This window comes from Macaca thibetana, chromosome 4 (genome assembly GCF_024542745.1).
Source record: "Macaca thibetana thibetana isolate TM-01 chromosome 4, ASM2454274v1, whole genome shotgun sequence".
NCBI classification, from domain to species: domain Eukaryota; kingdom Metazoa; phylum Chordata; class Mammalia; order Primates; family Cercopithecidae; genus Macaca; species Macaca thibetana.
The window spans coordinates 94251782-94278245 of NC_065581.1; the positions used below are offsets into that span (position 1 = coordinate 94251782).

The window sequence follows — 26464 nt, forward strand, 5'->3', positions numbered from 1 at the left end:
AAAAAAGGAGTTTGCCCCTTCTAGGGTTAACAGATGCTTTTTGTAAGATTTTAGGTAAGATTAACCTTTTGCTCACAACAGGACTGGTTATTTTATTTATTTATTTATTTTACTGTCTTTAACTCAGGTAAAAATCAATATAGAGCAAGACAAAGGGCTCTAGAGGGTCTGGCTACACCAGCTTTTGGTTTGGCTCCTGCACAATTCTACAACATGCTGAGGCTGGGAAGGATTAGCCTGCTTGTGTTGAGTAAACCGATGATACTCAATAAACAGTTTCTGTTGTAAACCCCTTAGGACGTGCAAAGCCACACTAGTTGGCAATAGACCAGATAAGCTGCAGAACCAGCTGTAATCTCATTTAGACCTGAGCTGATCCTCCTGTCCTTTCATTCCACAGGATCAAAGCAAACCACTGAGGAGGCAGCTGTATTATAGCAGCTCTGCTTGCTGGATGCAGCAAACATTTCATAAATTCCACTCCTTGAAGCAAGTCTCTACCTAATCTACCCAGAGCTGGGACAATCAATGAATTCCTGGATTCATTAGACTGATTATTACAGGGAGAAATATGATGATTGTATGTCAACTTTACAAAGCAGCTGATATTCCCGACCATCTCTTTTTTCTGGAAGGGCCTAAATTTTCCCCCACAATGTTGAATAAAAGTGGTTAAAAACTACTTAGCTCATTATATTTAATGCAGATTAACAAGAAAACAATATATCATGCTAAATTTCTCCAGCAGTAGTGGCTAACTACCACTTAAAGGCAGCCAAACTTTAATAGTGGCCCATACTTTCCATGTTCAATGACACAGTGAGGAATGCCAAACCCTACCATAACACAGCAACATAGATTAACTGACGCTCTGAAAAAATTTATAGAAAAAGTTTCTGTAGTTTGCTAAAGAATATTATTTGGCAAGTATTTGTATTTTTTTTATAAAACAGAACAAAATTTTCAAAGTGTTCCAAACTGACAGTGTTAAGTATTTCAAAGTCAGTCAAGCATTTCATCCCCGTGCCTCCCCTTCAATAGAACTGACATCTCAGTATCTAATGTTACTGGGAACTACTTTCAGTAGAAACCTAAATTTCAAGTTATGAATCTTCAGAAAACAGTTACCACCCCCATGGTTAAGATAACATTAACTGGATATATAATGGACACTGAAGAGGCAGGTATTAGGCATCACATCACAGATCACTCTAAATAGTGAACGTGAAAGAAATGAAATCCAAAACAATTGCACAGAGCTATACAACATTAGCATTTTAAAAGAATCAACTAGGGCCAGGCAGAGTGGCTCATGCTTGTAATCCCAACACTTTGGGAGGCCAAGGCAGGAGGATCACTTGAGCCCAGGAGTTTGAGACTAGCCTGGGCAATAAGTGAGACCCTACCTCTAAAAAACTTAGGTGGGGGATGGGGGTGGGCATGGTGGTGTGCACCTGTAGTCCCAGCTACTCAGGAGCCTGAAGTGAAAGGACCACTTGAGCCAGGGAGGTTTAGGCTGCAGTGAGCCTTGATCATGCCATTGCACTCCAGCCTAGGTTATGAAGTGAGACTCGGTGTCCAAAAAAAACCAAAAAACAAACAACAACAACAAAAACAACAACTATAATTATAATTTAATACTGAATGTCAATTGAGAGGAGCCTTAGAGAATATCCAGCCAGAGAGCTGGCAACTTTTTTCTTCTTTTTTAATATTTGTGCTTTGAGGGCCACATACAGTGCCACTATTTTTTTTTTTTTTTTTGAGATAGAGTCTTGCTCTGTTGCCCTGGTTGGAGTGCAGCGGCGCGATCTCAGCTCACTGCAACTTCTACCTCCCAGGTCCACATCATTCTCCTGCCTTAGCCTCCCAAGTAGCTGGGACTATAGGTGCACACCACCATGCCTGGCTAATTTTTTGTGCTTTCAGTAGACGAGTTTTCACCATGTTAGCCAGGATGGTCTTGCTCTCCTGACCTCGTGATCTGCCCGTCTCGGCCTCCCAAAGTGCTGGGATTACAGGCGTGAGCCAACACGGTCGGCCACATGTTGTTTTTTTAAGAGACAGGGTTAAGCATTTAAGTCTCACTATGTCGCCCAGACTAAGTTGCTGGGTCTACAGATGCAATGTCTGGCTCACATATTCTTCCTGTTGTTTTACAATTCTTTAAAAATGTAAAACATATCCTAAGCTCTACGGCTATACAATAATGGGCTATGGACAAGATTTGACCAACAGTGCCTTAGTATGCCAATCCTTTCTAGTCTAAACTACTCATTTTTCAGATGACACGACAAACTTTCAGGAACATGAATTGTTCTGCATAACTAAGCAGCAAGTGTCAGCATCAGAATTTAGATCTCCTGAGTCCCGCTGAGTCTCTCTACTGTTTCCTAACATTTATCCCAACACTGCTTTTCTTAGAAAATGGTGTGAAGATTCTACTATAATTCAGAAACACTTGAAAAACCAACAATGAAAAGCACAAAACAGTTTTAAGGAAGAATGCCTGTGACATGTCAATGCAGACAGCATATAAAAATGACCACACATTAGCTGACCCAATCATTTCCAAGCTAACAAATGCTACATTATAATAATGATTCACCTTCCCTCCAATCCCTTCTTCAGACATTAAAGGGTCCCATTTAACATAATCACCTAATAACAGCAAAAGTGATAAATATGGAAACCTTAACTCTTCTGTTTGCAAAATCCAGATCTTTGTAATAATAACCCCACAATAGGAAACTGCAAAACTGTGTAATTATACTTTAATTGTATTGTGAGGTATGCATTAATCACAAAGTTTAAGTACCAAGGATAGAATTATAATAATTCTGTAAAACAAATTTAAGCTAGCTAAGTAGGTCAGAACCACTAACATGCAACAGGAGACCTCTGGGAATTTATCAGTTAATGGCTATTTATGTGCAAATGAGTGCCCTCCAACCCTCCAAAATCCTGTGTAGCTGAAGGGTATTTCTGTTAACCAGGAGCACTGCTTAACTGCAGAGGCATAAATTAAAGCATTTTATTGAAATGATTTTTAATTTCTCTACTTTCCTTTGCCACATTCCTTCCTACCTCTTTCAAGAAGCATAATTTATAGCACATATTTAACAAGGAAAAAAAATAAGGTTGCTGGAGAGTATTCAAAACTGATTTCTCCTGAACCTCGCATGTACACACACATTATACCTTCAGTAAAATTAAAGGAAAACATGTCTCACATTAAATTTAAAAACTTCAATATAAGCACTAAATTAACACGCTTTTTACAATGAACGATATAAGAAAACAAAATTCTGTTTTATGTTCGTATATTCTTATCCTACAGAAAACAAAGAAATTCAATAGTGTTTGTATCTATCATAATTCCTGTCCTGATAGTCAAACAATATACCTATCAAAGGTACACTTAGAGAAGTGGGGAAAGACTTTTCTTTTTGCTAAAAAGAAAGTCTCTAAGTGTCTCATTTCTGATTCGCCTTAAAAGAAAATGAAACATTTGGATGTTTTTTGAAAGGGGTAAAAGAAAGGCAGAATACAAATTTGCAATATGATCTAAATATGGCTAAAAGAGATACTAAACGCCCATCATAAGGACCATATCAAATTTACTCAGTACAAAGGTGGCATAAAGCTAAGTACTGTCCAATGTTTAGATTTTAGGTAGAATAACAGTTATCTAAAATTACTGTTTTTAACGATTTAATATAGTGGCAATTTAAAAGTTTTAAATTATGTTAACACTCCCTTGGAGCTCTTTCTTTCCCATCATTAACTGAAACAAAATATAACCTAACGCTAAGTTAAAGACAAGTAAAGACCAAATTAATCATATAACATCTTTAAAATTATAACACTTTTTAATGTAGTGAAACCTCAGCACTTTAAGCTACAGTCAAAAAACTAAAACGCTTGTGAGAATTCTCTATTTTTAATATACAGGTAATAAAATTTTGCGGTAAACCCTTTTTCAAAAAGATTTTAATGTTCCACTCACTTTTCCATAATTGAGTTTTCCAGAGTTGTAAGTAAATTATAGCAGAGCAAATGATTCTATCAAGTTTGCTTCTGATTAGTTTGCTCCATATCACTCCTGAATTCAGAGGGCAATAACTGAAGGAATCAAGTGCTCCTCTGGTCAATTGTGTTTGTACATGAAATAGGGAACAGAAGTCTCTGGCCTAATGCTGTGTGTTATACTTAAATATACAAAACATATAAGTCATAGGAATTAAGATACATTTCTGGCCTAAAAACATAATTTCATTACAACTATTTGTTTTTAAAAAAATTATCACATAAATGTAACCATCTGTTAAAGGCCATCACCCTATTTCAAAAGGAAACTCTCAGAAGCTGTAAAGCAAGGGCTCACTTGAGGCTCTCCTCTCTCTTTGGTCAGGGGAAATACTGTGGTCACATCAGTCTTCCAGTCACAGGAAGATTCTAAGTCAGATCTCTGTGTACCAAGCACTGCACTAAGGCTTAATTAACCCTGTTCATAAAAAATAGGACCTTCTCGTGCTGAAGAGACAATAGATACACAGTCAACTTGCTGAAGGAGTACAATTAAGAGGTATGTCTCATATTTGGACTATACCCTCCAAAATCTCTTAACATTACACATGAACTATGCAAGCATATGGAAGTCCTTGGAAATTTCCAACCTCTGCATTTATATGGCTGAAACTGAAGAAAGAATGAGATGATATTAAAGTGTTTTGATATCCTTAGGGTGATGAGATCAAGAGCACCAATGAGAGAAATCTTAGACCACAGGAACAGTGAAACATTTTATCAGTAGTTAAACATAAGTAAAAGATGTATTTAAGTATAAGAAGCTATTAGGTCTAAGCCACAATTCCTAAAATTTCCTAATTGCTGAAAATGCTGGTTAAATATTATTGCCTGACTACATACAGGACCAACCTGAGTCATCAGATCATTCCTTTCCTTTATTCCCTTTATCACTCAGTCCCAGTCATGACTTCAAAACTAATGTACTCTCCTACCTTTACGTATTTTTAAAAATTACTTTGGCATTTTTGTATTATTAGCCTTTATTACCATAATTTCCTACCTAGTTTCCTTGCTTAAAGTTCTCTTTCAATTCATTGGGCAAATTACTGCCAGAACCATCTACATAATCATCATTCAACAGACACATCATGCACTTTTAGCTGGATACCTAAGTGCTGAAGTTATAATTATGAATAAGACAAATTCCCGGACCTCAGTAAGTACCAGTCTAGTGAAGGAGATATTTCAAGTGGTAAATGTTCTCGGTGATACAAACATGAACAGGGAAAACAAGGACAACACTTGCCTTCCTGGGGAACCTGGAAACACTTAACAGGGTAAACTGTATATTTTACTTACATTCGAAAGGAAATAAACCTTCCAGGCAGGAAAGAAATCAAAGAGTATTTCAAGCAGAGAGATTAAGGGAAAAGAAACAGGTAAGGTCTTTCTCTCAAGGATCTTATGATTCAGGGGGAGAGAACAGCATATGGAGGGTATAAAGAACTGCTCTCATCACATCCCTCTACTTAAAACCTATAGTTCTTGCTTTCCTCCTCACCCAGGTCTATACTCTGGCCCTAACTTCAAAGTCCTTCATAATCTGGTATAACTTTATACCGGCGCATGTATCTTCTGTATCTATCAGATTAGTTTATATTGCTACCTAAAAAACATTTCACCAATCCCAACTTCCAGTTCTTAAGTCACTCTCCTGTTTTAGCATTTTTTTCCTCACTTCTCTTCTTCAACAACTTAGGTAATTGCACTCACCTCCAACCTCTTTCAAGAGGCTCTCCCTATCCCTCCTCCTTCCTTACCACAGGTATAAATCCTACTTCTTCAATACCCAGTTCAAATGCCATCTATTTCAAAATATCTTTCCTAATTCTTTCTTTCCACCATTTTTCTTCTTACTCCTTCTGATGAATCCCCCAAATATCTTCAAGTGTTCATTATTCATTAATTTTCACTTTACACTACACTGGTTATACACATGTATTATTTACTAAAAAAAAATTTCCCCAAGAACAGAATCTAATCCTTATTGCACACAAACCAAAAAGCATTTTGCCCTAATAGCACTCAATAAGCATTACTGAATTCCTACAGCATCCCACTAATACTTTTTAACATTCTGTGTGCTATCATGTACTCCAACTAGAGAATATCTTGTGCTTTTCTCATATCCTATCTAGTACCAGTAAAAGAGTAAGTCCATACAAAGCACCCAAAAAATATTTGCCTGGGTACTCTTCTACCTTCACTGACCTCAAGCTATCTACAATTACAACCAATTTATTTGTAATTTTCTCTTCAAATCTCTCCCCAACCCAAAGCAAAAGAAAATGAGAACTTGAACTGCTTAAGGTCTCTGACATACAAAAGGCCCTAAGCAAATATGCTGTTTAGTAATGAACTATGACATAATTATTATATCTCTATCGAAAAAGATTTCTTGAATAACACAGCTATCTCAGTATTTTTGACTAAATTATTTAACTAATACATAACTAAAAATCACTATCAGCCAAAGTAAAATATTTGATAATATTTGTAGCACTATAAGTTGATGCTTAAGAAAAGTCTTTCCTATGTCATTTTTTTTTTTTTTTGGAATTTTATTTTATGCATGCTACATAAAGTGAGGAAAAGCAGCTCTATATAAGCAGAAAACTAAATAATGGTAATTTAGTAAAATTTAATTTAATCATGCTGGCAGTGTAAATCACATTTCCATTTCCTATACCAACTTTAAAGAGAAAAGCAAATTTGCTTAAAAATGTTAAAATATTCAATATATAATTGATATAATTAGAAACACTAAAGTAATCTATCCAATCCTTTATCCTTCAGATGAAAGAAGTAAAATATGGGGACCTGCCTGAGGTCCCACAGAGGTAGAGCTGAATTAGGTACAAAAAGGTCTTTCCATCACTTCACATCCAATCCTAATTTGCTTCTTCCTAAAAATCTTATATATCCCTAAACCAGTGGTTCTTGCTCCTAAAATAAATGTAAATACTGTATTAATGAATAACCAAGGAGATATACAAAGTGCTTAATATGCAAGATAATAAGTGAACATAACCAGGTATCAATTTTAACCCAGCCCCTTCACTTTGAATCTTTGTATTAAACATAAATAAAAGAACTAAAACAAACAACAGGGTGAATAAAGGATGCTCTAACTTCAGGGTTTCCAAAATAAATGCTATAAAAAACAGTAAGAGAAAGGATTCATTTATGTATATGAAATTTAATCTGACTCCTTCCCCCACAATCATTATTCCAATGAGAATAAATACATCTGTCCAACATGTAAACAAGTTCATATATTTAAGTTATTCAAGTTCCTAGTGCCCACCAGTACATTCTAAATGACAAATTCAGAAAAGCATACCAAAAGACAAGACATGACTGTATTAGTCTATATAGAAATCATGTTATGCACATGTACCCTAGAACTTAAAGTATAATAATAAAAAAAAAAAAAAAAGAAAAAGGAAAAAAAAAAAAAAAGAAATCATGCAAAGATTGAACTCTGTTGTATTAGTCCATATAGAAATCACGGAAAGACTGAATTGTGTTGAATCTCTAAATTAGGCAAAATACACTTGCCTTCTGGGAAATAAGGGATATTTTGGTTACCTTTTCTCACAAAACTTCTACCGTAATATAATTCTGAAATAGCTGGACCATTAATTCAACCTAATATATGTAATTTCTTATATTCCAGAGGCCACTTACCATCTTCCATGAGTAGTCTGCAGAATGTAAGAGATTTCATATTTTGTATCAAATTAATGGTCCGACCATTTCAGGATTTAAAAAAGAATGACAATGGAGACATAAAAACTTGGCGGCATTAAATGGCATAATAGTATAAATGCTTTCTACTATACGATAAGCTCTACAAGCGCAGGAACATTTTCAAGTACACAAGCATATTTACAAGCACAGTTCTGGGACACAGAAGTATTCAAAAAACATTTGCTGAATTACATTGGAATTCCTCTTAGGAAACCACAATTTAAAAACTGTTAACTGTTTACTTTTGTGTGTGTGTACATAATTTTTTAAGATTATGACATTTATATATAAAAATCCCTTAAAACTTTTTCACATCCAAAAAATACATAAAATGCAAATTTCAAGTTGGGCCAATATATTTGCAACATACGTAATGTATATAAGACTGATGTATTTAATACAATTTTGTGGCAAATTAATATTAAAAGAAAAAATAGATTCCTTAATAAGAAGGTTTCAGAACAATCCACATTCTGTGTTATAGGCTTTTCAAAGCAAACATATCAAAAGATTTCTTCTTCTTGGCTTAATCTTTCATTTCCCTAATGTAAACATCTTCATCTTCTAGTAGTATATCTCAAAAGTATAACGCATTAAAAAAAAGGAAGCTGCACAGCTCTACGTAGCACCCGTGTTACGTTAGCATGTACATAAACTTTTAAACCGCACAAAGCAATACTATATTGGTTTTAGAGTCTATTTTTTTCACATTAAAATATCAGTGTGCTGTCCTCAAAAGAGCAAGAATTTGCAGAATATAACAAAAGTCAGGGGAAAAGGAACATTAGGTGTCAGAAAATGGGAATAGAAGAAAAGTAGATGTCAGAAGAAAGAAATGTGGCAAAGTGTATCAGTAACACAGTGCTATAACAACAATTCACTAAAGACCTTAAATATGTGTACAAGTAGCAAAGTTAATTATTTTTATTATTAATGGAATGTGTGAAAGATGTCAGAAAAAACTTTAAAAACTTTTTGAACTGCTATCTAAATAAACACAAACTTCTAAAGACTTATAATTCCTCCCTTCTAATATTTGCCACCTATCATCTGTATGACATAGTGTAGCTGACTTACTGCCACATAATCACGTTTTATTTTATGTAGGGCAATCTCAGAAATTTCTGTAAGTGACATGGAAGTTTTAAGAAGAGTCTCTTCAACATCTGTCTATTATTCTATCCATCACAGTGTATTTCATTTATTTGTTTATATGTCTATCTCACTACACTGTGGGGCACTTGAGAGTAGCATTCTGATTTTACGCATCTCTACTTCCTCCAATACCAGCACATAGTCTGTCATGGCAGGTACTTGATGGGCACTCAATAAGTGTATTGGCTGGAAAATATAGACATTTCTGTTTCATGCATAAGCACAAAATTAATACAGCAGAATTTTCTCCAAAGACAGAAGAAAAATAAAAGGGGACAGAGATGTGACCAAGAAAGGAATTTATGTATCTACTTAAAGCATAAATAGTATTCTTTTCATGGAATAGCTACCATTGTACTGATTCAGACTGGAGCCCTAAAAAATCTTAATTTAGAATGGAAAACTCTGTCTAATATACATTCTCTCACTTTACTTCTCTGAAACCAACACACAGTAATGATTACAAAAGCAATCACCAATAGGTACTCTGTTAGACATGACATATATTATCTTTTTTATTCTCCAAATCAGCTCTTCAATATGTATTACTATACACATTTCACAGGTTAGAAAGATTGAGGTTCAAAGAAGTGACAAGACTTGTTGAAGACTGCAGTGAAAGAGCAGAATCAGGATTCAAATTCACATTTGTAACATTTGAAAAATACGGTAATTTTTTTTACTATAAGCAAAAGACTATTCCATGTACAATTCACACATATGAATTTCACACTGAAGTGAAAATTTGCTCAAATGGTTTTGACACTGGATATATTAATGACCCACAAAATTGGACTACAGTGAATATCCCAGTTAGATAAGCTAAGCAAATCAAATTTTTAAGCAGCTAGGATCTTGGAAACAAGAGCCAAGCCAACTAAAAATTATGCACAGTTCCTAAACATTTACTGGGTTAAATGACTTTTGATTTATATACATGGAAGTTTGAGATATTACACAGCCTTAAACAATGCATGCGCACATTGTGTGCGTGTGTGTGTGTGTGTCTGTAGACAGAATAACATGTCTTTGATATTTTTTCTGTGAAGAAAATGAGGTTGTAGCTGGGCGTGGTGGTTCATGCCTGTAAATCCCAGCACTTTGGGAGGCCAGGGTGGGCAGATCACCTGAGGTTGGGAGTTCAAGACCAGCCTGACCAACAAGGAGAAATACCATCTCTACTAAAAATACAAAATTAGCCAGGTGTGGTGGCACATGCCTGTGGTCCCAGCTACTCGGGAGGCTGAGGCAGGAGAATCACTTGAACCCAGGAGGCGGAGGTTGTGGTGAGCCGAGATCGTGCCATTGTACTCTGGCCTGGGCAACAAGAGCAAAACTCCATCTCAAAAAAAAAAAAAAAAAGAAAAAGAGGTTGTAGAAACTTCCATAGTATAATCCTACTTTTGTCCCACCAACCTTCAAAATAAAAGAGGTGGTAAAGGAGACAGTGTAGATAAAAGGAGAAGCAATAGCAGCTGGGAAGAATATTCTCCAAAGTGTTCATAGTGGCTCCTTTGTCGATGAAGGGCAGGGTTTAGGAAACGAATGAGTTTCATCTTCTACTACATATAATTCTGCATTATTTACATTCTTTGCATGATACGTAAATTTGATAACATAAAAATGTAAAAGAGGCATTAAAAACTCTCTAGAGCCTTCAACTGCTTCAGAAATTATATTGAAAATGTTATTTGATATTTGATATTAATAGTAAGAAAGGCAGGCTTAGAGAAATAGTGGGGTACCTATACTAACAAGCGTAGGAAAAAAACACTAATTCTGGAAAATAAAAGTTAATTTATTAATCCTTTTACCTATCATTTCATCACAGGCTCTAGAAGCCTCCTATCTCTATTCTTCCAACCTACAGAACTACAGCTTTGTTCTAAAAATCAGGAAAAAATTTAAAACTTTTTTCTAGTCTAAGGTTTTTTACTAGTTAAAAATTTGCATCTGTTGGATATATGTAATTGTGTATGTTGGTGTGTGTGTAAATCTTGAACATACGCCATGGCTCCCATTCATTTTTAAGAATTACATCTAAGGTTCTATTTTTTAAATCAAATCATTAAAAAAATACCTTCTACACATAATCAAGCAAGTCTATGAAGATCAAAGCCTCACTTACAATGTTGTGAATGGTACCCTTGAGGTTATGCAGCACACAATTTGTACAATACCCAAGAGCCCTGCCAAGATACACAGGAGCACATTCCCCACAGCCTTGTATCTAATAGTGAAAAATTCAAAATAGCAAAAGTTTTCACAAATAAGAAATGGTTAACCCACACCATGGAATATTACGGTATATCTATACAATGAACACTAGTAATAATGTAGATGTTATCAATATGGAAGGCTGTCGATATAGTAAGTGAAAAAGGCAGCCCAGTAAACAGCATTTAATCCTACTTTTAGTTTTCAAAAATTATATGAATAGGAAAGTGTAGAATATAACAAAATACCAATAGTAGTTCTCTCAACATGAGTTAAATAACTTTTTAAAAATCCATCTACATTTTCTAAGTTTAACACCAGAAACATATACAAAAGCAGCCTAATATTGATTTCTTAAAAAATTACAACTGTAGGAGTAAAATGAAACAACGAGATCTTATATCATAGGACTTTACTTTTTTTTGTTTTTTTTCTTCAACTCATTTGACTTATAGGAGAAACATTTTTCTTCCATCCCACTTCCTCCTTAAAAGAGAGATTTATGCAGCATAAGCCACATAATCAGGGGCATTTTTTACTTTGTATTTTTATCAGCTGCCTTTCAAACTGTGCTAACGCTGTGGTTTCTGGATTTTAAAGATTAGTTGTTTGCACAGTCCTGTTATTGATGATGAAAAAATACATAATTAAGAGATCAACCAACCCAGTTGAGGCCCCCTGAAAGAATACTTTTCCAGGAAGGGTGTACAAGGTTTCTTGCCCTGGGAGTTTCACTTCATAAATGGATTAACCCTTGGTTCACTAGAAAATTCTAGAACAATCAGTTTCCTAATTTCTGATGTTTTTTTCACAATTAATCATGTTTTTTATATATATATATGTTTGCATTGTTTCACTAGCAGCTTTTCACCACTAAAGAGCTCAAGATTCCTTGAAACCAACAAGGAGGCTTTTTTCTTCATAATATTTTACTAGTTTCCAGGAAAACTGCCAGTAGGAGGCAGCAATGACTGGCTGTGGCAACAGCAGCAGCTCTGCTCTGCACAGTAGTTAGCTGCTGACTTCATTCTTCTGTCATTATATAAGCAAGATGACACTGTTCTCTAATCCAGCCAAAGCTGATAAGTACCATCAACCTGTCACTTCCTACATTTCAAATTCTAACATCACAGCATCAAAGAGTTTTTACATTTCGATTTCTTTTGCTGGCAGCAGCCGGTAGCCTCTCATTCTCCCACGGTGTTCTAATGCTGCATTTGCACACCGGGGTTACTCCCAGACTGAATAGCAGGTCATCCCCTGCTCACTGAGCTCATCTGTGGCCCATGTGCTAGGCAATTTAGATCCAATCAGCCCTTATTTAGCTCAAGAGTAATGAGCAGCATAGTGACACAGACTTAAGCCTGACCCTCAGGACACTGCTCATCAAGCAGTAAAACTATGACAAAATCATTCATCTTCCACCCGCTGGCAAGAAATAATACTCGTACTCACTGTATTACTTTTCAAGATAAAAAAAAAAAAAAAGTCCTGAATTTTCATGATGTGAGACATTAATTTGCAGAAAGCTGAATTCCCTTAAACCCCCCTGTTGCTATGAGCTCACCAGGGGGAAACAGGCCTTAGGAGACTGAAATGGAATAAAGAAAATTGCTCCAGCTTTCTTTTCATTTTAAATAAGCCTTAAATCTGACAAGAGATACCCTAAAGAGAGAAAAATATATATCTTGTAAGGTAAAGAAGAAACAATTGAAATTAAGAGTTTCAAATGCTAGTTTCACTCCTTGTTTGTCCTCAATTTCTGTAAAATATAAATAAAATTTGAAACAGCAGTTACTCACCTTTTTCCACAAGGCAGATGAAGAAAGCTAAGAACTGTTTCCTACAGACAATATGGTGGCAACAGTAAATTCATATCATAAAACATGTACTCTGATGTTTTCTACAAAACACATCTTAAAGAAAATAGCTTTAGGGTAACAGTAAGATGGTGAGAATAGCTAGAAATATTTTAAAACTATAATGAATCTATTTTTTTCCACAATTTATACTGCCTTCTGAGGTTTTATTAATCCAAAAGTAATTAATTACGGGGATAATTAAGATTCGTTTCCTTCCCTCACTGTCATATCACATAATTAAAAAAAAAAAAAAGTCTGGTAGCTTATTCTAGTGCATTTTTTGAAGATGAATGCAATTTTACTTGCTTCCCAAGTACTTCTCTTTTATAACCAAAAGCCACAATACCAATTTACCTTACTGAGTTTCTTTAAACTAGGTCAATGTACCAAAGTCACAATTTTGGGTGTTTTTAAGCTATTCCATAGTTGAAGAACAGTTAACTTTAACAAATCTGTCACAAACAGGATTTCCCAGTCTTCAATATACTTATTATGACAGCATGTCTCTGGTTTAAGAAACAGCACTGTGTGGTGCCATGTAAGAGCACAGTAGTGATGCCTTCCTACAAACTCACTGCTGAATTTCAGCTAAAGCTTCAAAGATCTGGGTGGTCTAAATACCTATAGTGAACCACGGGGTTCAGACTAGGAATCACAGTGACATAAATAAGATTGGGAAAAGTAGCTTTTGCCTCATCCCAACATCTTTTGATTTATTGCCATTTGCTAAAGAGAAATATTCCAGTGGCTGGTAAAGAAAATAATCACGGCACTTCTATTCCCCAAACAACTGAATTGATCCACTTTCAAAGGAATGAAATGCTTTCTTTACAGATTATATTTCTTTTTGCCTTATCCTTTTATCCAATGTTCTTCACTCTAGCTTCTGTTTCACAGTGTTATTTCTCCACCCTTATGTTTTCTTTTTTTTCCTCTGCAATAATGAGAAAACAATTTTTCTGGGTTTCATTCTAGAAAAATCGTATTATTGGTAACTTCAAATTTTGGTAATAACTACAAATGAGAAAAGAAATCATAAAGCTTTATTCATCTGCTTCTTGAAAGTAGGAGTAATCTTGCAAAAAATCTAATATATTTTTATTTTTAATTCATTATTTATTTATTTTTTCTTGAGATGGAGTTTTACTCTTGTTGCTCAGGCTGAGATCTCGGCTCACGGCAATCTCTGCCTCCCAGGTTCAAGCGATTCTCCTGCCTCAGTCTAAGAGTAGCTGGGATTACAGACGTCCACCACCACACCTGCCTAATTTTTTGTATTTTTAGTAGAGGTGGGGTTTCACCATGTTGGCCAGGCTGGTCTCAAACTCCTGACCTCAGGTGATCTGCCTGCCTCAGCCTCCCAAAGTGCTAGGATTACAGGTGTGAGCCACCACACCCAGCCAGATAAAATCTAATATAAAGCTTCATTCACCTCCCACGTTAATTACATAATTATTAGGAACTGGGGTTAAATATCAGCTCTGACCTAGATTATAACTACAGATTACAAAACCAGGTGCATAGCAAATAAAAAACCAGAAGACTAACAAGGGTGAGGAACATTTGTGGAAGCTTTGATATCTTCTCTCTGTAGCTAGTATTTTGAATTTCTCACAGATGGGCCCTGCTGTGATTCTATTTTCTTATGTTGTGCTGGAGTCACTCAATAGGCCCTTTCATTAGAGAATCTTCAGTTCTGAGAAATTTTCTTAAATTGTTTTGTTGATTATTTCCTTCATTCCATTTTCTAAGTTCCCTCTTCCAAATGCCTTCCTTCCACTCTAATCCCAATATAGACAATCTGTAATTGTAGATTCAAAGTGTTCCTGCAGACCCAGCCTTGACAGAGACTGGTTCCCAAATGTCTCAAAAGGAAGGTAAAGGCTAAAAGACCCCACTTGCTGCACCTGTTTCCATAGTTCAGTGGAAAAAATTCAATGACAACTACTGAATTAGAAAGATAAAATAATAATAGTGATCCAGAAAATACTAAGGTAAACACATTGAATTTTTCAATAACACTGAAAACCTTTCAATTGGGAAGAACAAACCTCCTATCATCCTCTAGAGGTCCCTTCTACCCATGGGTACTTAGGAGACAATAAACACAGAGATGAAATTCAGATTATGCATTAAATTCATATCCTGACTGCATGGATACTGTTGTCTACTTTCATGTGGACACTGGCAAGAATTGCTGGATAAGCATATAAAATTTCAGGAGAAATATAAACCATTATCTAGTACGAAATGGTGAAAAGTGATGGTTTAAATAAACACAAGTTTCTTTGTCCTTCCTCTCTACCATCTTAGTCTTTCACATAAAAAATACATGAGTGCATACCACATATGCTTCATGTGACTGGTTCACTCATATCCTAAGTGCCTACTATCATAGTAGGCATTCAAAAATACTAGTTAAATTTGTCGAATAAATTTTTTTGCATGAATATGTCTCTCCTTTAGAAAATAATTACAACACAAGGTAAAAAACAATAAAGGACATTAGAGATTTAGTAACTATTCAGGAAATTCAAAGGGAATAGAGATTATTCAAGACTGGTGTATTATTCCGTTTTCACACTGCTATAAAGAAATACCCAAGACTAGGTAATTTATAAAGAAAAGAGGTTTAATTGGCTCATAGTTCCCCATGGCCAGAGAGGCCTCAGGGAACCCAAAATCATGGTGGAAGGTGAAGGGGAAGCAAGGACCTTCTTCACATGAAAGCAGGAGGGAGAACTGCTAGCAGGGAAAATGCTGGATGCTTATAAAACCATCAGATCTCGTGAGAACTCACTCAATATATTACAAGAACTGCAAGTGGGAACCACCCCCATGATCCAATCACCTCCCTCCACTGACACATGGAGGATTATAAGGTCTCTCCCTGGACACATGGGGATTACAATTTGAGATGAGATTTGGGTGGGGACACAGAGCCAAACCATATCAACTGGTAACACATGGATAAGCATATATTTCAAGAGAAGCTTGACATGAAGGATAATATTATTCACATAAAAATGAAGAAAAGATAAATGAAGAAAACCAACACATATTGAACATACCGAAAGCTTATTATGATTCATGTTCTGGATAGGTGCAGCATCAAAGTCCATGCTATCCCTTGGCAAGTCTTTCTGCTATCCACTACATTATCCACTAAACAGATACAGCTACTGAGGACTTGATATATAGCTGGTGTTACGGAATCGTTGAATTTTTTATTTTATATTCATTAACTCAAACTGTCACACATAGCTAGTGCTACCCTACTGAGCAACAGAAATCTAAGCAGATGTTCATCGAAATCCTATGAGGTAGATATTATTTTACAAAGATGCAGCTGACTTAGAAAAGATTAAGTAACTTCCTAAGACTGCACTGCTGGTAAATGAAAAAGGGTGATTTGAACTCAGGTTTACTGACCTTAAAGCCCCTGCTTTTTATACTATGCTTTGACAGCAGCAACTATCAGGCACTACTAGAGGTTCCTTAAGAAGCAAAGGCAAAAAGCACAACTTGTTGTGTGCATAAGTCTCCTGCCTGGAATACTGGCTCCTCCCATATATGATGCTCTTTAATTCCATCTCTACCTCTCATCAACATACTACTAACTTCTGAAAACACTTTCCATTCTTCTCAAATACCTCTATAGTTTTTTTTTCTATACTCTGCCATCTCACCCCTATAACTACTACGACCAACACTGACCACTTCTGACTCTTGATTTTGACAATTACTTTCATTCCCCCAACTTAACCTTTTTCTAAGCAGTGACTCTCACACAACATGGTTATTCAGTCCTCAGTTTCAGCTCTGCAATCTTGGTCATGCTCTGCCCTGAACCCTCAACTGGTTTTGACAAGAGGTCAAACTTGTAAACTTTGACCCTCGACTTCGTTGGACAAGAAGATATAAATAAAGGTAGAAAGACTTAGGGATTTCTTGAGAACTAGTAGCTCCATCTGACTAAAGGAGAATCACAAGAAAAAGTTGCAGATGAAGGTAAAATAAGACTGTGGATGGCTTTGAAGACCATGACAAGAAATGTGAAATTTTCTACTGTGTCTATTACAGTGTCACTAAAGGTTTCTTTTCAATGTAATGAAATGTTCTAAAATTGTGGTTCTGGTTGCAAAACAACTGTGAAAACACTAAAAACCAATACATTGTATGGTGTGTGAATTATAACTGAATAAAGCTAGTGAACTCTATGATATCTGAATTGTATGTCAATAAAGTCATTAAAAACGATAATCTGAGGAAGGAAGGCATTGGAGGCAGGGTGATTAGGCAAGTAGTATTAATGTTTTAAAAACAGAGGTAATGACATCTGTGAGAATAAAAGAAAGAAGATAAAAGGAATTCACCAAAGATGACACATGCTCCCCACCTTACCAAAAGAATCAGCTGGATATAAAAAGAAAGGGTATACATATATGTCACATTTGTACCTTTAAAAATTACTTTTTTCTACAGCAGCACTCAGTAACACAGCATTACAATTTCCAATGGGTCCACTGCAGTGAGGCAATGTTGTTTCCTACAATTCTTTGTTTTTAAAGAAAACGATTCATCACACACCAAAACAACAACAAAAACAACAACAACAACAAAATTGCTCAATGGCCACTATGCTAGAGGTATTACATTAGGAATGGGTAAAAAAAACATCCAAGATAAGACCCCTGACACACACACACACACATATCCATTCATGTTGCCAGGCATAAATCGTAACAAAGAAATGATTATAAGTTCTTTTGAAAACAATACTTATGATAATGATAGCATTATCTAACATTCATTGAACACTTACTAATATGCCAGGTAATTTGCCAACTGCCTTATATTCATTATTGCATATAATTCCCAAAACAATCCAGTGAGGTAGGTGGTATTATCCTCATTTTACAAATAAGTTAAGTCAAGATTTTGGCATATAAGTTTTTCCTCACATTATTTTAAATGAATCACTTTACACTTATTTAAGGAAAACTCATATATCTATGTACCAGATTTAGATGGGGACTGAAAAAGTGATCCTATGAGTGAAAAACTAAGGAGATAATCTATGTTTCAGCAAAAGACAAAAAAGTGGAACTCAGCAAAGCTAATATACTGAGTAGTTTACATTACTGCATGGGATTATAAAATATGTAATAGAAATACATTATGCAAAATTCAAGCCTGGTAAACAGTAAATAAGGTGAAAATATTAATTTATAGTATATATCTAAATACTCAGTTGAAAAATATATAAAATAATTAGGAAAAGTTTTTCTTTATATATTTTATATTTTATACATTCCTGAAATACTAAGATTTATACTGTATTCCTTTAGAGATAACCATGCTTTCTCTGAAGGAACGAAAAATGCCAAAGGATCACTCCTAGTAAGCGATAATATCTCTACTTGGTTTTTCAAATAAAAACTGGTAATAGATTTTATTTATTACCATGGGGGCATACTCATGTGTTTCCCAAAAATTATTAGAACACTGCCCCAAAACTTCCATCAAATTATATATGATGAAACAGCAGACATTTTGAGCAAACTACAGGAATAACTCATTTGATTAAAAATCCTATCCAGTTTCAAATTTGTTTGTTGTAAACTGTCAATAATTAAAAACTGTAACCCATTCATACTAATAGAACACCCAATAACAAAAGGAAGAAAAAGCTTGCATGCTGTCAAGAGTATCATTTCTATTTTTTCTGAAATATTATGTAAATAATTTGGCACACAGCAGCCCTTCAAGTGAATAGTTCCTCTTGTACCTCCTTTTTTGCCTAGGCAATCCCCAGTTCTCTCACAGAAGCAAACAAAAACCAGAAATCTTTGCGAAGAATAAATAATACCATACCAGCCGGGCGCGGTGGCTCACGCCTGTAATCCCAGCACTTTGGGAGGCCGAGGCGGGCGGATCACAAGGTCAGGAGATCGAGACCACGGTGAAACCCCGTCTCTACTAAAAATACAAAAAATTAGCCGGGCGCGGTTGTGGGCGCCTGTAGTCCCAGCTACTCGGGAGGCTGAGGCAGGAGAATGGCGTGAACCCGGGAGGCGGAGCTTGCAGTGAGCCGAGATCGCGCCACTGCACTCCAGCCTGGGCGACAGAGCGAGACTCCGTCTCAAAAAAAAAATAATAATAATAAATAAAAATAAATAAATAAATAAATAAATAATACCATACCAATAAAACTACTAAGCATAAAAATATTTGAAGAGAATAATAAACAGTTTTTCTCTACATGCTCATACACACACACTTCAAATGTCAAAACAGTTATATAACAAGCAGACGATCTTTTAGACTTATAGGGAGAGAAAAAAAGGAATTTAAAAAATATATATATTTTCAAAATGTATTTTGAAGCCAGGGAAAATAACCTTAATCTTTGAAGAAGTTGAAGTTCAGCCCATAGCATCTCAAAAAGGTAATTATCGCTTTTGAACTTTTTCTTAGTCTCAGTATTTAGCATTTTAGGCAATCAACTGCCTTTAGACATCTTTGAAACTAGTCTCTTGTTTAATACAAAATAGGATGTCAGTTGATCAATATCCATTTGGCTTAAATTCGTAAGTCCACAACCTCCCTTAAGTGGTAGAACAAACAGGTACAAATCCTGAAAATTTATTGTTTCTTTTTAAACTCCAAATGATATTTGTAGATGCCAAAAGGCATTTTGAAATCACTCACCCTTACTTCAGTAAAAATGAAAAAGGGGGATGGGGAGGAGGGAGAATTTCATGAGGCCTTGTATGTCAAGTTTTTGCCCAGAGCTAATTTTCATAGCTGTGTTATAAAACCCTGAAAATGGAGGTTTATAATGGAAGTGCTGACAGACCCTTAACTATAGCAGCATGAATGGATATAATTAAAGGAAAGCTTTTGGCTACACCTAACTCCACAAATGAAAGACTGCCATTTTTATATTAACCTCAAATAACAGCAAGTGAGAACTAAAAATATGATTGTAGAGAGGTAATGTGAAATGTTAAAGATGACTGCTAAAACTATTTGACATTCGAAGTTTTAAACATAGGCATTTAGTTAACATAACCAAGTCAGTATTTTCATAACGCTACTTAATCAGCAATAAAGAATGCTCTGGTGAGCCATCAGCTCCAGTTAGCAGAAAGAAGCATATGAAGTTATTATTTCTTAACAGCCTAGAGGGAACTGCTTTTCTCTTTAATCAGTGATCTTAGCTCCTTCCTATAATTTCTGTCATACAGTTATAAAACTGTTACCCAGTTCAACACACACACACACTTTACACACACTTTGCACACACATTTATGCAAGGACTGGTACCTATTAACACCTGAATTTGAAAACAGAAGAGATGGCTAAGGTATTTAATTCTTTCCCTTGTCAGAGATGCAGCCAGGAATAAATATCATCAATCTATATAATCCATCTTCCTTACCCAAACCCAAATTCAAATAATTTAGCTCTGTCCTTAACTAAAGGCGGGGAGGGGAGCTTATGCTTTAATTTTTAGCAACTATCCAAAATATTTTTGACCTAACAGTATTAACAGTATATGGCACATCTAAAAAACTACTATCAAAAAATCTTCAATGAAGTTCCAGATTTGGGATTAAGAAAGTAGGCATACATCTCCATAACTGAATACCTAAATAACTTTTTCTTGTTTCCTCTCTTACTCTTCCTCCCTTCTTTCTTTACTTTTAAGGTAAATAATCCTGAATGATCTCTTGGGCCCAACTCCAATAAATCCCAAACTAAAAGCTGGACGGCCTTGATAATATTTGCCTGGGAAATGTTAAAAATTGATGGGATAAAATGAACCTATCCAAGTCACAGTTCCTTTTATTACACACAGTAATGTTTGCAAATTACTAGAGTATGTTAGTACCTAAAATACACCAGCATTAACAAAGGCTTGCATACTGCTGCACTATTTTTATTCATACATTGACCTTATACTTCTATCTGTTAAAACTGCTGATTTGGGCAATATAAGCTGAACTTGATTTGATAGGTTTTTTATGGCAATTGTTTTCAATCATACTTGAAAGCATATGACAAAACCAAAACAGACATTTGTGCAAGGAATCAAATGTTATCAACATAAACATCTAATCCTTTTTGCATAGGCTAATCCTGAAGGCCAACAGCACAACCCCCATCACCTACTAGCACTCCAGAGGATAGCAAACTACAAATTGAATCCAGGTGCAGTTAAAAGAAACTTTTCCTATCAATGTAAACTTACTGTCATTTTATATAATTGTCAGTCTTCATCATCCTTTTTTGATTTCTACCTCTGTACTTCTGAATAGTGTCCGATAGACTAACAGAGATACATCATAACTTACAATATATTTGCAAGAATTATTTTTCCAACACTCCTGAAATAACTTTGGCCTTAATGCTAAAAGATTTCTACTAAATTGAATTTAAGGAGCAAAAATTTGTCTTTATCGCAAGAAGTGAAATTTAGAAGGTTGGAATAGTGCTAAAAAAATCAAAGACAAATTATTACAAATAAAATGTGATATACTTGTCTCCACACCTCTCATTTATTCCAACTGATTAAAAAAAAAAAAAAAAACTTGCAAAATAATAAAAACAAAGTAATCAAAAGTCCCCAATAAACAACTACCCTAATTTTTGTAGCAAAAACAAAATGCAAAAGCACTCAGAATTATACAAATAGTAGTAATAATTTCAGGTTTGCAAATAAGTTTGCAGATTTCATTCATTCAATTATCGCTAGTCTTTCTTTTTTTTTCTTTTTTTAAAATGTAGTGGTATGGTTAGTTTTGATTTAGTTACCTGTAAACTTATAAAGACAGTATAAGCTATTCAGATGATAGTGACACTAAAAGCCCAAATTTTACCACTACACAATACATGCATTTAACAAAATTGCACTTGTAACCTCTAAACCTGTAAAAATAAAAAGAAAAGAAAATTAAATGAGTTAATTAAAAAGTTAGTGCTAAGAAGGCAGCTGTGTAACAGTGGGTTAAGAGTCTGAGTGCCAGTTCTGAAATTTACATGTGTTATTTCAGATAAGCCACAAAAAAACTCCATGTTTCCATTTTTTTCACCTATAAATAGGGATGGCAGGATTACTAAAGAATAAAGAAGACAGTATTTATAAGCATTAAATCTTTCAAGAGTATAAGAATTATTATTGTGTTTCTAGTTACTACTTTTAAAGAATTACGTACCAAGAAAAGTTCGTTAGGAGATACAAGATAAGATGAAGTTGGTGAATGAATGTGAAATAGAGAAAAGAGTTTCTCTCTTTTTTGCTTTCTTTGTATTTTTATTTTGAATGCCTATCAAGCCTTCAAAATAAGTCTAATTCGTCTACTACCAAGCTTCAACTGACATTGTTAACAAACTTCTGTGTTTCATTTCTTACCTTTTTTTTTTAATTTTTGAGATGGAGTCCTGCAGTGGCGCGATCTTGGCTCGCTGCAACTACCCCCTCCCGGGTTCAAGCAATTCTCCTGCCTCAGCCTCCTGAGTATCTGGGATTACAGGCACACGCCACCATGCCCATAACTTTTGTATTTTTAGTAGTGATGGGGTTTCACCATGTTGGCCAGGCTGGTCTCGAACTATTTTTTTTTTTGGAGACGGAGTCTCCCTCTTTCTATCGCCCAGGCTGGAGTGCAGTGGCGCAATTTCGGCTCGCTGCAAGCTCTGCCTCCCGGGTTCACGCCGTTCTCCTGCCTCAGCTTCCCGAGTAGCTGCGACTACAGACACCCGCCACCATGCCTGATTAATTTTTTGTATTTTTAGTAGAGACAGGGTTTTACCGTTAGCCAGGATGATCTCGATCTCCTAACCTCGTAATCCGCCCACCTCGGCCTCCCAAAGTGCTGGGATTACAGGCGTTAAGCCACCGTACCCAGCCTTATTTCTTATCTTAGAATGCTTTTCTAAATACACTCCATACAATGATCTAAAAATGAGAATGGAAGCTTTTTCATACATTTATCAATGAGAATAAAAACTGGTACAATCGGCCGGGCGCGGTGGCTCATGCCTGTTATCCCAGCACTTTAGGAGGCCGAGGCGGGCGGATCGCGGGGTCAGGAGATTGAGACCATCCTGGCTAACATGGTGAAACCCCGTCTCTACTAAAAATATATTTTAAAAAAATTAGCCGGCCGCGGTGGCAGGAGCCTGTAGTCCCAGCTACTCCGGAGGCTGAGGCAGGATTATGGCGTGATCTCGGGAGGCGGAGCTTGCAGTGAGCTGAGATCCGGCCACTGCACTCCAGCCTGGGCGACAGAGTGAGACTCGGTCTCAAAAACACAAAAAACAAAAAACAAAAAAACTGGTACAATGGGTTTTTTTGGTATGATATTTGGTAACATCTATTCACATTTTAAATGTATGGCATACACCAGTTCATCCTTAAGAATTAATCTACAGGTATACTTCCACAAGTACACAGAAATACATGTACAAAGATGTTAAATAAACATAAGCTGGTAAACAATACACATTTCCATTATTAGCAACTGGATAAAGTTTGGCACATCTATATAATGAAACAGTAAGTAGTCATTTAACAGAATTAGGTAGGTTTTCATGTTTTAACATGAAAAGTTGTTCAGGAAATATTAAATAATACAAGAAAGTTACAAAACAAAGATCATCTATTTTGTGTTTTAAATATACCGTTGCGCGCAGTGGCTCATGCCTATAATCCCAGCACTTTGGGAGGCCAAGGCGGGTGGATCACCTAAGGTCAGGAATTCGAGACCAGCCTGGCCAACAGGGTGAAACTCTATTTCTACTAAAACATAAAAATTAGCTGGGTGTGGTAGTGCGTCCCTGTAATCCCAGCTACTCGGAATACTGAGGCAGGAGAACTGCTTGAGCCCGGGAGGCGGAGGTGGCAGTGGGCCAAGATGGTGCCAGTGCACTCCACCCTGGGTGCATAAAGCGATATTTCGTCTCAAAATATATATGTATATATTCTCTATACACATATATGTATATATGTATATATAAATATATATAGTGTGTGTATATATATGTATGTAGGTAGGAGGGAGATTTCTGGAAGGTTCTATAGAAACCATTTTATTTCTGTGGATTAGAACTAGAGGAATGTATCTCAACCTTAGCACTGCTGAAGATGGTTCAGATAATTCTTTGTTGTAGGAGCTGTTCTGAGCACTGTAGAGTGTTTAGCAGCATTTCTGACCTCATCAGTGCTGTTCCCCTAGTTGTGACAACCAAAAATGTCTCCAGGCATCCAAATGTTCCCTTGGGGAAAAACTCACTCCCAGTTGGGAACTACTGAACTAGAGAATGAAGAAGTGAAGCTGAGGAGAGAGATGTAGTTGTCACTTTATATCTCTTTTCTCCCCCATTCCTACCATGATAATATGTTACAAAAACAATATAATTTTAACAAAAACCAAAAAGATTGCCAGAAATTTTTCATTAACACATTAAATTTAAAATACTTGTAGGATATGAACCTTTGAGGAAAAAAAAAGAACTATGTAAGAGGCAATATAATTGTTAAAAAGAATTAAAAAGGACTTATCTATCTTCAACAGAAAAGGCAGAAAGATATATGGCTTCTGCCACTTTTTCCCCATGACTGCCTCTTCTCAAGATGTCCATACTCTTTCTTCCTTTCTTATTCCTATGCTCTGAAGTCTTTTGGGGACTATAGTTCTCCATCACCAGGATGGCTTAGACCAAAACTCTCCTCTTCCTTCTTGTTTTGTATATTCAGACAAATATACAGAGACAAACCAAAACTGACATTAGAAATGTAAAAATTGCTAATTTTCCCAAGAAGCACAGGGAATTACTTAACATTTATTTAAAAACTGAAGAAATAAAACAAAGTTGTCATTTGGAAGAAGTATAAAACCTGCCATGAAAACACAGCGTAGAATAAAGAAAATTAAGGTAGCAATAAAAATAAATTTGATAATGAATAAATTTCCAAAATTTGGAAATCTTGCCAAGCTTAGTACCTCTGAAAAACAGATGCAAAATTTGTAACGTGATTATTAGGAGGAGGGAAGCAGTCTGTTTGTTATCTTCGGACATGATTTCAAATACAATCATTTTCTGTGACAGTGAGTAACTATACTGAGTGGTAGTATTTAACTTCTTAAGAATATGTACTTCAAAGGTAAAACTGCTATGTGAAAAGGGCCTAAAGGCAATAAATATCATAACCATTGTTCTTATCCACATCAAGTTTGTGTCTAAGTGTATTTAACATATCTGCATAATTTCAGTGGATCTGAAAATAGTAAGTTTTGTATAGGTGATTGATGTTATTAATAGAATTCTCTATGTTAATTTCAGAGCAAACTGGTCTATTTCGAAGAATTTGACACACCTAAGGCTATGACTTTGCTGCAAAAATTTAAAGAAAGTCACTTTTTAAAAATGGTGTGGGGCTGGGCGCGGTGTCTCAAGCCTGTAATCCCAGCACTTTGGGAGGCCGATACGGGTGGATCACGAGGTCAGGAGATCGAGACCATCGTGGCTAACACGGTGAAATCCTGTCTCTACTAAGAAATACAAAAAACTAGCCGGGCGAGGTGGCGGGCGCCTGTAGTCCCAGCTACTCAGGAGGCTGAGGCCGGAGAATGGCGTGAACCCGGGAGGCGGAGCTTGCAGTGAGCTGAGATCCGGCCACTGCACTCCAGCCTGGGCTACAGAGCAAGACTCCGTCTCAAAAAAAAAAAAAAAAGTGTAGTGTGGCCAAAGATTCCTTATGGGCACAAAATTACAAATGCTTCAGTAAAAGCCACCTCAGACATGAGCTCATGATCTTGCTCTGAATATCTGTAACGTATCTCTGGGTAATAATACACTTTTCTGAGAGATAGCAGGGGAAGGAAGGGCTAAGGGAAACCATGGCTCTCAGACTGCACTAGAGCTGCTCTTGAGTTTAGTTCTGCATCTTGTGTTTGCATATAAGCTTTCTTTTGAAAAGCTATTGTTTGCAAAACAGCTTGAAAACTACAGGTTGAGCATCACTAATTTGAAAATCCAAAATCCAAAATGCTCCAAAATTCAAAACTTTTTGAGGGTCAACATGACACTACAAGTGGAAAATTGTATCTGGCCTCATGGGATGGGTTGCAGTCAAAACTGTTTCATGCACAAAATTATTCAAAATGTTGCATAAAATTACCTTCAGCCTATGTGTATAAGGTATATATGAAACATAACTGAATTTTATGTTTACACTTGGGTCCCCTCCTCAAAATATCTCATATCTCATTATGCATATGCAAATATTCCAAAATCTAAACAAATCCAAAATCCAAAACACTTCTGGTCCCAAGCATTTCATATAAAAGCATTTTAGTACACAGGTATACTCA

General features: G+C 35.8%; 2 protein-coding genes across 3 annotated transcripts in view; both read right to left on the bottom strand.

Moving 5' to 3' along the window:
- NDUFAF4 (NADH:ubiquinone oxidoreductase complex assembly factor 4) overlaps positions 1-26464 on the bottom strand; it is a 350782-nt gene that overhangs the window by 308174 nt on the left and 16144 nt on the right. The window lies entirely within an intron of this gene.
- MMS22L (MMS22 like, DNA repair protein) overlaps positions 1-26464 on the bottom strand; it is a 138660-nt gene that overhangs the window by 58307 nt on the left and 53889 nt on the right. The gene's annotated exons all lie outside the window — the stretch shown is intronic.